The sequence below is a fragment of the Adiantum capillus-veneris genome, chromosome 12 (genome assembly GCF_014529385.1).
Source record: "Adiantum capillus-veneris isolate H3 chromosome 12, ASM1452938v2, whole genome shotgun sequence".
Lineage (NCBI taxonomy): Eukaryota > Viridiplantae > Streptophyta > Polypodiopsida > Polypodiales > Pteridaceae > Adiantum > Adiantum capillus-veneris.
The window spans coordinates 124,188,215-124,204,414 of NC_140942.1; the positions used below are offsets into that span (position 1 = coordinate 124,188,215).

General features: G+C 42.6%; 1 pseudogene; it reads right to left on the bottom strand.

Moving 5' to 3' along the window:
* Window positions 1-443: 443 nt before the first annotated feature.
* LOC147446463 (uncharacterized) lies at window positions 444-1,018 on the bottom strand (annotated as a pseudogene).
* Window positions 1,019-16,200: the final 15,182 nt, after the last annotated feature.

Below are 16,200 nucleotides of genomic sequence, written 5' to 3' on the forward strand. Positions count from 1 at the left end.
AATCTAGATATAATGACATGCCATGCATGTATGCAAACCAAGTTAAAGGTACATGCCCAAACTTGGAAATGTCAACAATGGCTTGTAGATATAGCCGTGCCATATTTTGCAAAAACTCTAGATCAAATTAGCCTATAAATAAATCAAAGCATTTTTTACCTTGTTCTAGCATCTTTGGCTACACAAGCCTTGCTTGTGAACAGTTTCATAGGAGTCATATTTTGTCGTCATCCATGAGTAGCCACATACGGAGACGTGCTCCGATCTTATGGTCCGTGCATGGATGATACACCCATATACTACCTTGTGTCCAATTGAGCTTGATGTACCTTCAACTTGAATTTCTATCGATGGCAATCGTGCCATGCCGTAAAATATGGTCGTGCCAGTAGCCATGCTTGAGGTTGTGGCTACCAATCAGATGTTCGCGCTTAGTCAAAGCCTTAGAACTTATTTGTAGCCTTGCATGCTGTGCTGATTGTTGCTTGCCATCGGCATGATGCTAATTCCTTCCCGTCCAACTGAGTGTTGTAGATGTCATGTTCCTTGCATGCCTTGACAAGTTGATGCTTTATCAAAATTCAAGCAGTTGTGACACTATGGTGTGTCAAATCCAAGCTAATGTTGTCCGAAGAACTAGAAAATTTGATGATGGGATGCTCGTGCAATCTGAAGCCCCTGCTCTCAACCAACTCGAAAGCATTGAGGCTTGGCTTTGCCGTCGGTGAATGGGTCCTTGATCACTTAAATCACAAAGTCCTTGGCCCTTGGCCAAGTGTGAAGGCCCACACCAAAAAAAAATTCCCTACAGTAGCGATGGCAGTGGGCCGCTTTCGCAAGAGAAGACAGAGGGATAGAGCGTGCCATCCGGGCTTCGGCTACTGACAATGTTGCAACGTGATTTTATACCCATGAGGAGACGCTCCCATCAAACCCAGCCATGTAGACTTTCGTGCAGGTCGACACCACACCATGTGTGTGCAAGCGACTGTTCTAGCGATCGGTTAGAGCTCGCCATGCATATGCTATATCTACCCGTGTATTGTATCCCATACAAAGAACTGAGCAAAGAAATACTTACTAAATGGTATGTAAATGTAAGGACACGGGTCGTACGAGCAAGGCCACCGGCACGGCTGGACAGTGTGTATGCTAGGGGGAGGCAAGATAGCATGGTTGGGTGGAGACTAGGACACTTCATTACTCCATTCCTTTCAGTGGTATCCGAGCTATTTTGGGAAAGGGGAAAAGCTTGTTGCATGTGCATTGTCAACTCATTCCCACTAAGACTACGGTTAAGACACCGAAATTAGCACGGCTATTTATAGAGCATATATATAGACTCTATGGTCTTCCAGCTAGTATCATTAATGACAGAGATCGAAAGTTCGATAATCACTTCTGGAGAGTTGTGTTCCAAAAGGCCAAAACTACACTTAATCTTAGTACGACTGATCATCCACAAACAGATGGTCAAATTGAAAGGGTTAATCAAGTGCTAGAGGATATGCTACGAGCGTACGTTAGCAAGAAGCAAACCGATTGGGAAGACTACTTGCCTAAATTGGGATTTTCTTATAATAGTTCAAAGCATGTGACTACATGGTTTAGTCCATTTACGCTTTTATATGGTTTTCAACCTAGATCACCTATTATGGTGAGGTTGGCTACGAAGAAGATACAAAAAGTGACGAATTTTCTCCAAGACCATTTTGATATGCTTCGAGTTGCTCAACAGAAGGTTAAGTGAGCTCAAGATCGATATAAGAAGTACGCAGATGAGCATCACCGTCTTGCTACTTTCCAAGAAGGAGACAAGGTCTTCCTCAGGGTTCCGGAGCATTCAAAAAGTCTAAAGACGGGAAAAGCTGCTAAACTTTCACCACAATATTGTGGGCCATTTACCGTTCTTAAACGTATAGGTCAAGTGGTATATAAGCTCTTCCCGAGCACTCACGAGTTCATCCTGTTTTTCATGTTAGCCGTTTACAAAAACAACTAGGACATAATGATAATGTCATTGACACAGGTGTGTTAGTTGACATTATAGAACCGCCAAGTATCGCTCATGAACCCAAAAAGATTTTGGATTCTCCACACCATACATCATGTCAGACGACAGGTGTTGGTAAAATGGCTAGACAGACCTGAAGAAGGTTCTACATGGGAGAATGTCTCCGCACTTAAGAAACGTTTTCCTACGTTTGTTTTCGAGGACAAAAACGATTCTCCAAAAAGGGGGGGGGGGGGGGGGGGGGGTAATGTAACGACACGGGTCCTACGAGCAAGGCCATCGGCACAGTCAGATAGTGTGTACACTAGGGGGAGACTATAAGATAGCATGGTTGGGTGGAGACTAGGACACTTCATTACTCCATTCCTTTCAGTGAAAGATGATTGACAACTTATTAACAACACAGGCATAACTTTTGCAATTTTGCTCTCTTAAAATTTAGTTGAAAATCTCCTCTTAGCCACGTTGACTGAGACTTTTTTGACCTTTTCCCCGTGGGTAGAAACTTCATCCTGCGAGATGTACAAGGTGATCAACTTTGTAAGTTGCTCTCCCTGAGTAGCGAGCAATTGGACTCGAATGGCCAATTTTCAAAATTGGTCATCAAAATTTTGGAGGTCACGTCATGTGACGTACTCACTTGCTTCGGTTAAATTTTTAGTATCCTCCAGGATATCCAGGACACTATGGGGAGGAGTAGTTGATCCCCTTGAGAAAAGGTCAAAATAAAAAAGATGGTTTTCACGCAGCTCCATGTCCAGAGAGTCAAACCCGAGATCCATGACAGATAAAAATTTTTATTTAATGAAAATCAATAAATCTCTTAAAGAAACCGCATGATCGATCCTCGAAGAAGACCGTGTCTAATCCGCAATTTTTTATGTGGATCACTAGAAGGGTTTTTCGAGACAGTATTGCCTTGTTGAGATGATCTCCTTAGTACTTACCATCAACATCTCCAATCTTTGTTTGAAGATACAGAGATGCGGTTGTCGCCCATTGGCCCTTGGCCTCATTTGACTTGAAAACTTGCCTTCGTTTCCTTGGAAGCTTTGCTTGCAAATTCTCGTGGCGACTTGTACGATACCTTCTTCTTTACTAGAGTGTGGAATAACTTTGAGTTCAAGCCTTTGAAAGATAATCCAACATAACCCCCAAATCAATTGGAGCATAGTCCCAAAAATTGTTCAAAGCTGTAGTTGATGCATTGAATTTATTGCCTTGTAATAGTCGGGAAGATCCGTGATCGTAAGGTATGCGGGGTGAGGGTGTGCATGCACCTCTAAATAACTTTAAGTTTGGGTCTTTTTTTACTTTTGCAAGTTGGACGCCCACCTCGTGAAGCCAAGATTGCCTACAATGGCGTCTGGCAACAACACCGAGAGAGAGAGAGAGAGAGAGAGAGAGAGAGAGAGAGAGAGAGAGAGAGAGAGAGAGAGAGAGAGAGAGAGAGAGAGAGAGAGAGAGAGAGAGAGAGAGAGAGAGAGAGAGAGAGAGAGAGAGAGAGAGAGAGGGGGGGGGGGGGGGGGGGGGGGGGGGGGGGGGGGGGGGGGGGGGGGAGAAGAAGAAGAAGAAAATTTTAATGTCGTAGGAAACTATCCCAAGAGACCTTAAAGAATTATCCGAAGAGAAGAGCTGAACTCAAGACCTGTTATTCAAGAGGGAAATGGCATAACCAATCTACCACAGTTGGGTGATAGAAAGGTTATACCATTTTGCTCTTTTTATCAGCACACACACACACACACACACACACACACACACACAACCGACAAGAAGAGAATTTGAACGTCGCAGGAAACTATCCCAAGAGACCTTAAAGATCTATCTGATGAGGAGAGAGAGAGAGAGAGAGAGAGAGAGAGAGAGAGAGAGAGAGAGAGAGAGAGAGAGAGAGATAGAGAGAGAGAGAGAGATTGTACTGTGTGGCACTCGATTCACGACCCCAATGAACCTGTTGAGTGTAATGTCTCTTAATTTGGTGCAGGTCAATCACCGACTATGTCCTTCGTAAGGGTGACTACATACACGGCTCTCAATTCTCCTCATCCCCTCCTTCTTCCCTAACTGCACGAACAGGCAAAAAACATGCAAGACCAGGGACCACCCCCTTTTCTCCCAAAAACCCGAGGCTTTGAAACCAATGTGAGACCTAGGGGTGGACAAGCATATTGATCCCCTCCTTGTTATAACCCTTGGCTCTTGCAAGTAAGACCACTTAGCCTATGCCCTTTCCCTCGGCTCCTAGCTGTACCGAGCCATTTAGACCCCTTTGGCACTTGGCCTGACACTAGAACGCACTGCGAATAATGGGCTAATCATCTTGCAGCTTGTGATGCATATACAAATGCTCCCTCTCCCTTCACTTCATCTCTAAACAACTCACGAGCAACTCCTCTAGTTGGCATAATTTTTCTGTTAGTGCCCATATTTGAAAGAAATGTACTAGAGATACTTTAATGTAATTTGCCTACATGCTCTAATAAAAAAGGAATCCTTTTGTTTCTTTCAAAAATTGGTTTGGAATCCTTATTTGACTCTCCCATGACCCTACTATAAACAAATCCTTAATTGACTCTCCCAAGACCCTGTAGCTATGCACATGTGCTTCTCAGCATCAATCAATCCCTCTTGCATGCCTTTCCCCCGCGGACTCTCTCGAGTCCCCAACATGGGAGTCCATGGTCCATGTGCTCCTCTGTAGCACCCCTCCTACCTCCCTTCCCCCTCTAAACTCTCTCGAGCAACCTACCCCTTGCCTTTGCCTAAGTGTTGTCCATCACATCAATAGAGAGTGACAAAGCGAGTGAGCAAGGGAAACTCCTGAACAAGTTGAAGTTGATGTAGCAAACTAACTCCCAACTAAGGAGGAGTCTAGGGTTTTGAATGGTGATTCCATTGATAACTACACATTAAAAAACAACCATTCTCACAAGTTCTGATGAGGATCTAAATTAGGGTCTAATACCTAGATGACCAAAAGGAAAAAAACCCAGTGGGAAAAAAGTGCCTTTGGGATAAGTGCATTATTGGAGTACAGAAAGGATTATTTGCCGATGGATATAGAATTAAAAGGGTAGCAAAAATTTCTTGCATGATAAAACATTTGTTTGCCCGCTATAGTCCACTCAAGGTGCATAGATGGAAGCAAAAAAGAGTGTATAATGCATATGTCCAATGATGGGACATCCTATATATGCATACACAAAAATGCATGGGAAAACAATATGATGTACAAGAAAGATTTTTGAGGGGTTCTTAAGAAAGAAGATGTAGCTACAAAAGCACCTGTCGTGGTTTTACATGATGGCACCCCTTTGAGAGGGGTTTTTGTTGTTGAAGATATGTGCTCTCATCTTATTGTGCATTGTGCGTGAGTGCTGGATTCTACATCACTCCAACATGATTGAGTTAATAGACTTTGACACTTATGTTCATCTCATCGAGCATGAGCGACACGACTTAGATATGCTCAACTCTTTCAGCTTGAGTGTAAGCCTAATAACTGCGACTCTTAGCACAAAGTTTAATATGACTTGAAGCTTTGGGACTGACGCTTTGCTCATTTAATGGCTCAACATCCTGACTCTGACTATGCCAAAGAGTGTTTTTCACCCTGGCGACTTGACTTTTCACTTTCTTGAGCTTACTACAAACATTTCTTCAAGTAAAAGTAAGCTTGAATCCTCAAAAAGAGGATTCTTGAAGGACCAAGTTGGCATTGAAGGTTTCTTTTGCCATACCTAATTTATCTTGGAATCTGCAGCTTTGTTTGTTGAGTTGTCCTTCTTTGACAGTGAAGACTCCATTGGTGGTTTGGTTGTCCAGTTAGGCCTATTGTAAGCAGCCTTTGATGTTGTTGTAGGCCTCTGTTCACTACCAACATTTGGCTTTGGACTAGGAGCATTGGAAGACTTAGGAATACAAATATCTCCATTATCTGCATAGGTTCTTTGATGACTTCATCCAATTCTGTCTCAATTGCAGTTGGTCTTTGGTTGAGTGTTGCCAAATCTTTGTATAGCTTGTGTAGATCCTTTGTTCAAGCGGAAGATTCCTTGAAGTCCATCTCTGTTTTGTATCCTCTTGAGATTTTTGGTAGACTTGAGTAGCATTTGATGCCATTTTGTTGTAGACCTGCTTCTTAGGTATCCTAAGAAATTGTCAAGGTTGATACCTAGTGAGCCTTCTTTCTTGGGAGGGTCTTGAGTTCACTTCATATGCTCTAACTTGTGGTTTTGGTCCCCATAGTTGTATGTTACCTCTATAGTACTTTTGTTCCTTTAAGGTCCATTGTGATGCTATCCATTGAATGTGTTTTCCTTTCTACTTTGATCTACTATGTTCAATCCACACTCAATCACTAAATTTTACTAGATTGCTTGAAACAAACACTTGCTTGAATTTCCTTTGATTTCTTGAGTACTTTGGTTGATATACCTTTGATTTTTTGGGTGTCTCCTTAGAAATTTCAGCTGGGATAGCAATTGACTTGAAGTTTTGAAAGCCTAACTTGCTAGAATAAGCTGATCCATGAGGGTTCTTTGATGTAGAGGCATATGCTGTCACACCTTATGTGCTAGTCGATGGAAGGTCCACTTTAGCTTTACCTTTGTCTGCAAGATTTATCGTTGATTCTTGTGACTTTTGCAACTCTGAATCTAGCATTAACGATACGTGTAACTCTTGCTTGCTACCATCTGGAAATTAGAGCAGTAGAATTGTTTCTTCTTTGTAGACATTGTGCTAGTCTAACCATTGATTTCTAAGTATGACAACGGCAAGCATGTCCTTGAAGATTTTACTTGAAACTCTACCTGCTCTTCATGCTCTTGGATGCTACAAATAACAACCATTTCTTCTTGAATGGTATGCATACCTTGCGTTGCTTTGTGGTCCTCTTCACCTGAAGTGATCTTGATTATTCTTTGGATACTATTTGAAAAAATATTGCACTTTACTTATTTATCCAATAAAGCATTGCATATCTGACACTCTCTCCATTTGTACTACTGAGAACTATAGCTATTCTCATCGGAGGTTCTATTGAAGATCTTTGTCTTGATTTTGCCATGGTCATATCTTGATCTAACTGTGTCTCTATGGAGGGTGACTTGAGACTCTGTTTTTCATTAGGACTTCTATATGTTGACTCTGTTGGCAATGATTGACTGACCATTGGACTTTCTATTACTTCTTGGTTGGCTACAACCTTGTCCTTTTTTGCTTCTTGTCTTGATGTTGCTTCCATCTCATTAGCATTCGTGGTTTCTGTTTGCTCAATTTGATCTGCACTTGCTATTGCTTGATCTACTAAGTTCTTTTAGCACTCTCTTGGTTGCAGATGAATCATCTTCAATAAGATTTGCTTTGGCATTAGTCTCAATTTTAACTATTCTTAAGGACTTTGTTCTGTTGTCCGCGGGTGACTGGTCTTGGTCTTCATTCTTTGTTGTCTGTGATGATTCCATTGTGTTTAAACTCCGTATCTCTAACATCTTCTTGGCATTGGCATTCCCACTGGGGTGTTATCTGGTACATCTTTTGTTGTTACCACATGAAATTGGGATGTGATGATCTATGGACCTACTTGAATGGTGGTGGAGATGATTCCCCAGCATTCTTCTCGTTTGTTTCCAAATATGCTCACGAATTCAAGAGAATCTTCCAATTGTGATTGGCGACCTTTTTGCCAAGTGAAAAAGGACATGAAGTTCTTGTCTAGTTGAAAATCTAGCTTTACTTCACTTAACAACTTTTCCTTCCTTTTCACCAATAATGTTGCACTTGATCTTCTCAGGGTTTCTTTCTGAATTGATTGCTTTTGCTTTGGTGGTGTCCCTAGATTGAACTTTTTCTGCAGTTTCTTTGCTTTGTTCACCTTCCTCAGTCAATGGTTGCTCATTTGGCTGTGATATTGCACCTTTTGTTTGCAATTGTTGAGCATTATTGCCTTGCATCTGAGTAATCTTTGATCTTAGAAGATACATTTTACTTTCTGGCAGAATCTGTTCGCAACTATTGAGCATTATCGGCCTGCATCTGAGTAACCTTTGATCTTAGAAGATCCATTGTACTTTCTAACAGAATCTGTCTCTTCGGAGGAGATTTTGGTGGTGACCTTTGTGTACCTTTCTGATCTTTAGGTTCCGTTGAATATGAACTATGCTTCATCTATTCTGGCAGCTTAAGGCCTTGCATCATCTGGAGATAATCTTTGACTTCAATCTTACCATCGATAGGGGTTTGTACAAGGTCATGAACCTATTGATATTCATTTCCATCTACATCTCGATATACATATGTGAGCTTGGTCACATGCAACTGATTCAACACTATTGAGTTTGTCGTCTTTTGACTTTGACTTTTGGAGATCATCTAAAACTTATCTCCTTGATGATCTTCATAGAAGCATTTGTCATCAGATTCTGATGGAATATAGGTCAACTGGAAACTTCTAACAACCATATGACGTTTCAATGGTTTTTGCTTTGAAGGGGCCGTTAACCTTCGAGGTTATTCACCGACGCTTGTAGGGTGTCAAAGCCACATGCATTTGTGCTCTGGTCGTGTGCTAGAGGCCAAGCAACTAGAGAGCACTTCGATTTACGCGAGTTCTCAATATCCACCTACCTTAGATTTCGGGCACTCGGCGGGGACCCAAGGTAGTACAAACCAAGACCCAAACATAGCGGCTAGTGACTCTTCCTCTGACTACGACGTCAGGGAGGGTTTCCCAATGCCTAATCCCAATAGCTCAAGCCCAGACATGCATGCTATGGGTCCATGATCCGGGCCGAGCGTGCTTAGCCGCTTGAAATAAACCTTTAGTAAAGCCACTCGCTCCGAACATGGAGCTAACGATGTAAATGAGGGAGGTGGGGAAGTGAATTCTCCACTCATGGCCAACATAGACCCTATGCCCTTAGAGAATGTGCACATGAAGACTCCATTCACTGCACCCCCTGACTCTTCAGAGCTATTTCCCTCCGAGGTTATATTAGCTGATGGTAGAAGCCTTGCCGAAGTGCGAGAGGTTGAGCGATATATCATTGCGGCTAGGGAAAAGGAAATTGAGAGCTTACGCAAGGCGGAGCAACGAAGAGATTTAAAAGCGAAAGCTTCTATGTCAATATCCTTGCTACGAGAGCAATTGAGTGATCTTAACTTAGCAACCACTAAGGGTCAACCCATAGAGAGCCACATTGCATCTAATTCAAAGGACACCCCTAGCACCTCAATCCTAGATGGAGCGTTCGTAAATGAGAACTGGGAGTACGAACTACAAACGAAAACTCTAACCGACCTATACATAGGTCACACCTATCACGTGGGCTGGTTAGATGTCCTACAATCCACAACGGGTGCTACTAGTGTGGAGGATCAACAACAAAGAGTTTGTGAGGTCATCCATAGGGCTATTGAGCTAGAGAGACAGAACAAGGGGATCCATACGCCTTCAATGGGTCTCATGAGATTCTTGGATACAGGGAAGGCTAACAACCAACCTTATCGCAAATGGTGACTCCCTCGGTAAGTCTGATGGATCCTCCATATGTTGTTTCACCACCAGGGGTCTCAGTGCAATATCAGTCCACAAGTGATAGCTTTACTTTTCCAAGTCTAGCTCATCTTTCCCTTCATGACATCTGCACGGCTACCATGCCTACTGTGCGCTCCTTGCCGCACTGTCGAAGCAAGGGACTTGCCGATACATCGTGTGCGAGCCACAAAGGGCTCCAAGCACACAACAAGACTAATCTAGCAAGCTCAAAAGAGGGCAATGGTGTGTCACTCACCGCTCTATGCTCCTGTCGTGGAGGATTCCTCGCCGCGATGAAGAAGAAGCTGCAGTCGTGTTGCGCTCAACCGCTTCGCCGCTGTCGTGCCTTCGTAATGCTCGATCGCACACACACTCTCGCTCTCTCTCTCACACATACACACACACACGAGGAGGTGAAGAAGAAGAAGATGGAGATGGAGATGGAGCAAGAGCACTATTCTATTGCACAAATGAGAGAATGAGTGAATTTTAGGTTTAGTTGGCTTTTATATGAGTTCACCCCATTCACACTTGGGCGCCCATGCTTAGCCAACTAATCCCTTGAATGTCCCAGTTAGAGTGCGCCTCTCATCGGCGATCACTCTTACCCTTTTTCTATTGGTCCGACAAGGCCGGTACCTGACTCTACCAAATACATAATACACGTCCGTCGTAGGTGATGGGGTGTCCGTGAGCCGTGAGGATTAACATGCACCCCTTCCTGATGTAGATTCCGTCCTCGGAAGCTATTGAGTTGAAGCTCGTTCGTCGAGGTGGAAGAGCATTTGAGATGAATGTCCTTAGCCTTCTTCAGTCACTGCAAAATCAAACAACATTGGCACAGTAATTGCATTCTCATAAGTGATTAAAAAGCATCTGCAGCTTTAGGTAGACAAATTGATTGGTAAAAGAATTTCAAACAATTTGTCAGCAATGAACATTAAATTGCAATGTAATCAAATGCATAAACAGATGTAAAGGTAAAAAATTAAACAAGTCTGGGGTCGCTAATTTGACGGTCGAAAGGCACTAGAGATCGAATATTAATACCATGGGTAAGCTTCTTAATTTTCTGTGGTCAATTAAGTTGTTTAATCGCGAGAGCCAAGTATTCATGTTCGAGGGCTGACTAGAGGCTATATCTAGAAGACGTTGTAGTTAAGCTACCATAAAAGGAATTTCTCATGAAATCATCGCCTGACTGATTACTTTTTCTTTGACCCCCCAAATTCTTTTCACAGTGATTCAATTTTGATGTGTGTGCTTATTTTGTATGCCTTGGGTTTTTTGCTTTTCAAGAAAAAGCGCCCATACTGGGAACCTCTAGGGCTCTAGTACCATAGGCGATATATGTGAGTGAAGTACCGAATCAAGCTGAGATTTCTCTTTCAGCTTAAGATTTTATAATGTGGCACTTTGATTTTTTGTTTGTTCATTTTCATCATTTTAATTTTGTAACTTTGGGGGGTCATATAACACTGATACACCTCCCCAGGCTCATCACACTAGTAAACTCCCTTTATAATACTTAAGCTAAAGGTCAATAGGGTCAAGCCCACTAGAAAGCCCTAGTACATTTCACACAATGCTGCCTAAATCGGATTAAGAACCTAAGTAACCATTAATTAATAGGAAGGCATTCCCCATGGTATTCAGAGAAGATCTCTAATACCTAACTTGGTCAAACTAGCTTAGTCGGACTTGCTTGATGTTTAAACCTAGACAAGGGATTATGACAAAAAAGACATTGAATTAAATGTTTGATACTAAGCAAATGTGCTGGATATTATGCTACCAATCACAATCAAAGCAGACAATCATAGATGCAAAAAAGATAAGGGGCAATGCTAATGGACAAGAAACACCTGTTTGTGTTGATGGTCGCGCTTGATTTGAAGAGTGAGTCGAGATAAAGATTCCATGAAGGTCCAAATCCTACCAATAGCGACACGCTCCTGTACACACTAGGAAACAAAAGGAATACCTCCAGGAGGCACATTAGTGGAAAAAGGTACCAACACTTATTGAACACAACAAAAAACATAAGGAACCCTAACCTTATTATTTGCACTCCCCCTAAAGAGTCAAGGGAATAGGATATTGTAGAGGTTGGGGGGAAACCCTAAGGCTAAACCCCTATCCTCGTCGTCGAGGTAAACAAAGTCATCATCCATGAGACCATATGTGCCATTCGTGTAGTCCTGTAAATTTTCTTCGTCAGCATAGGTGCCCATGTTTACTAAGAAGGTCACTAGACGCCTATAGTCATCTTGGTCAAAAGGGTAGGCTTGTGCAATGGGAGAAACGCTCTCTACTAAGTATGGATCAGACGTGGTCAAGAGACGTATCAGCCATTCTAACTCCTCAAAATTCCTCTCACATGCTAGCGTACCTATCAAATCTCATTCACATGCAAGCACTGGAAAGACCATGTGAAATATTTGTGAAAAGTAACGAGGGTACCTCTCACCCAAGGCAGGAGTGGATGACTCTAGCGTACTAGCCATATCTGTACATGCAAATAGATGATGGTTAGAGTGCAAATATTACAAGGGTCGTGTTCTTGTGCATAATTTGTTTTTATGATTTTGTGTTATGGCTCTTGCTCTTTTAGTTTTTTATCTTGTTTTTGTGACTATAAGGCTTTATATATACATTCCCTAAGATTGGAGATTAAGAGGTCAGGGAGAAAGGTTGAGAGGGAAGCAAGTGAATAATGGATGTCCACAAACACTCCCCCCTTCCTTGGGTAGATCATACTGTTTGAAATGATGTCGTCACCCTTTGAAACCAATTGTTCCAGTTGGTAATAGGTGAGGATTTTTGCCATTAGTTTTCTATTACCCTAGGTGCCTCGTCAAGTTGCAAGGGTGGTAAGGTGCTCTCCCAGGATCGAACTTGAAGTGGTTCATCAGGTGATTCTTGAACACTGGGAGGTGTGGATTATTTTGTAGCTTCATGGAGGTCCACTACTATAGGTGGAGGCTGTGTAGAAGCTTTTACCTCTATGGATGTATTACATGAGGAGCTAGAAGCTTCATGGAACTCCCCCCTTCCTGAGCTAGGTGGAATAAATTGGTTTTGCCTTGGAGCCCAAACTAGCTCTGGACTAGGTGTGTACCATTCTGTGATCTTTCCCTTCCCACGGTCTGCCATTGGCTTTAGCGTTACACTGTTTGACTAATAGGGAAGGACACATTTTACGTTTAGGTACCCAAATTTTCTCATTTCCATCATAGTAGCCTTGGGCTTCTAATAGTTGTTTTGGAATCCATCGTGATTTGATCTTGACTCTCCTAGGGCGCGCTCTTGGTTTTCCCAAGAAATTTTTTCTTGGAATGGATGGGAGGGTTGAGGTAGTTGGAAGTAAGGCCTTGGGGACCCATTGATATGTACTCTTAGGTTGTGGATGAGTACTTGCAATATTACTGCTTGCTGCAACTACAAGTGTTGAAGTGGTAGGTTCATGGGTAGCAGGCAAAGACGAGTTAACCACCTTGGCTTGTGAATGTTGGCTATCCTTCAACTTTGCTAGAGTTTGCAACGTAGGTGACTTTGCAAACACTCCAAACTCTATGATAAAAGCAGTTTTAGCTTGGTCCTCTAATGCAATTGTGATTTGATTGTAACCAGAGTACCCATCTAAAAAGCTATAAGCTTCCTTGCCCGCAACTCTTTCAAGCACATGTTCTGAATATGGAAAGGGATAATGATCTCTCCTAGTGGCTGCATTAACTTTCTTGAGGTCCACGCACACTCTCGATTTCCCATTCTTTTTTGGCACAATGACTATTGGAGAAACCCATTCTGAGTGCTCAATAGGGTATATGAATCCACATTGGATAAGTTTTTCAATCTCCTCTTGTACAATTTTGGCATACTTAGGATTCATTGGATAGGGTCGTTGCTGGACGGGTTTAGCAGTGTTGATCATGGGAATTGTATGATGCACCACAGAAGGTGGAACGCCCTTCATGTCATGATATGTCCAAGCAAAGATATCCTTGTATTCCTTGAGGAGCTCCTTAAGTATAGCCTCTTGAGTTTCGGTAAGGTCTTGAGCAATAAAGATTGGTTTAGAGTCCTCACCTAGTTCTGCTAATTCTATCTCTTTAACTACCGCTGGACCATCATAGACTCCACTGCTTCCATTGGTAGGTATTCGTTGGGCTTTGGCATACACAACCTTTCACTCCCCCGTGGTATAAGATTTAAAATGTTCAGGAGCCGTATGTAAGTCAGCAGGCTCTTGCCCTGACGGAGACCTTTCTTTTAGTTCTACCTCCTTTTGTTGTTGTGCTAACTCTCGGTTTTGACGTCTTCTTATAGTTCGACTCAATTTCGGCTCTGTAACCTCCAATTGAGCGAGGTCAATGGGTCGCGGGCTGCACCGATGACACTCTGGAGATGTTCACCCAAATTGTCTACTAGCTTTCAATGAGCATCACATGCCCCTAGATAGCTAAGCCATTCTGCAGTAGACCTTTCCTTGTTTATCCTAGCTCTCACATTTGCTCGATACCGTCGTCTCTTATATGACCTTTGTTTCTTGTTAAGGTTTTGATTTTGGTAAATGTTTGAACTCGACTCGCTTGATAGGTCTTCGCTTGTATCTTCTTCACTCTCATCTAAATTACCATAGATGGTCGTACTAGACCTTGAGCGTTCAGTTTCTATACTTGGCTCACTCGATGTTTCCTCAGGTTCTGAATCCATTTCTCCCTGAGATTCCGTTTTTGATGTGTATTGGCCTGAAGCCTTTGAGGAATCATCGGTTTCACTCTCAGGTAGGTGTGCCTCTTTCTTATCATCGGATGTTACATGCGCTACACCTAACATGTTTACTGGTGCAATGTGTGGTATCTCTTCCCCATCTGGTGTTACCCAAGTTGTTCCTCTAGCTCCCCATGTATCTATAGTTGCCGCTAGGTGTACCCAATCGACGTTGTCTGACTCAGCCATTCCGGGTAGGATATCCATATAAGGAGAGTTCTCCCCAATATCCGTGTCTTCGTTACACGTGTAACAATATTGTAATGGAGCTGAGTGAATTGTTGTGTGTGATCGATTATCAATGATGAATTTATTTCCTAGAGGATGCGTTCGACCACTTAAAAGATCAACTCGAATGACAGAGTCTTGGAACTGTAAGTAGACGTGGTTTTCGGACCAGTCATGCACCATTTTTGCTTCCCTCATGAATGGACGCCCTAAGATCATCTCAAATGACATAGGATGCTTGGAAAAATCCATAACAATGAAAGTTTGCCTTACCTTGTGTCCCAAGACCTTGATTCTGAGATCCCTTAGCATTCCAATAGGCGTAACAATAGATCCATTAGCCATTTTTACCACTACGCTTGTGGCTTCAAGGTGAGGTCGCCCCATAGACTCCCAACAACTCTTTGTCACCATGCTGACTCCTGCACCACCGTCAAGGACTCCTTTACAGTTAATCCTTTAGTAGTGATTGGTAGAGTAGCATTAGATTCATCACCTTCAAAGTATTGCCCCAAATTGTTAACGGGTACTTCAATTACAGATTCATGTCCCGCTAGGTCAGATGGTGGTGCTAAATGTTCCTCATCATTCATTACCGAGTCAGGTTTGTTCATATGTGCAAACTGTGGTAATCCGGCCTGTAATTCTCCATTGAGGAAGGCTCGAAGAGCTGAGACTAGCTCGGGGTCTTTATATAGTTTGGACATGATGGTGGTTCTAACTTCTGAAGACATGAAATCCATCAATTTGGCAACATTTAATGGCATCTTGTGGGACGTAGGACCCTGACAAGAGAATGGTGAAGATGGAATCTCCACTTCCTCAAGGGGGTCGGGCATTCCCTCACCAGAAATTCTCTCTAGTAGGAAAGGTGTGTGTCCACTTTCAGATGTCCTACCCTCACTCTCTTCCCGAATGATACTGGGTATAGCTAACGGCCTGTAGTTCTTGTGAGGTTGAACTTGTGTGGGAAACACTATGTCCGACATCTTCATATGTTTGGGTTCAGGTTCTAATGTTCGTTGAGTTTCTTCCACCAAACCCCTCAGTTGTTGGACTCGTTCAATTTCCACTGTTGGGTTTGGATAGGTTCCAATCTTTCTCTTGCAATCCTCCTTTTTTGTCTCTTGTGGCTTATCTTGGGGGTTCGCAATTGGGTAATTTAACTTTGAATACTCTTTTGCTGTTCGTCATAATTCCCTCTTGTGATCCTCCTCACTGGCTTTTTCCTTTGTAGTAACAGTTTTGGTCTCCGTGGTCTATATCGAATCTGAGTCATCCTCAGGGTCATTCATATACACGGGATCCTCTCCTGTCCCTATGTTAGTATTTGAACTAGGTTTTGAGCTAGAAGCATTAAGGGATTTCTTTCTTCGTGTTTTCTTCTTTCTCGCTCGGCCAATGGATGCAGCATCTCTCTCTTCGAGGATGTAATTTTGCTTTTGGAGCATCGACCGTGTGAGTGCATTCACTGGTGCTATGTTTATAGTTGGTGGTGTCCCATCAACAATCTCTATTATGTTCAATGGTGTGATTTTGGGTGCGTTTGGATTCTTAGGACACTGTGCGATCAAATGATCTATGCCACAACGATTACAAGTGAGTATTGGCATTGCCAATGCAGTCCCTTGACTTGTTTGCA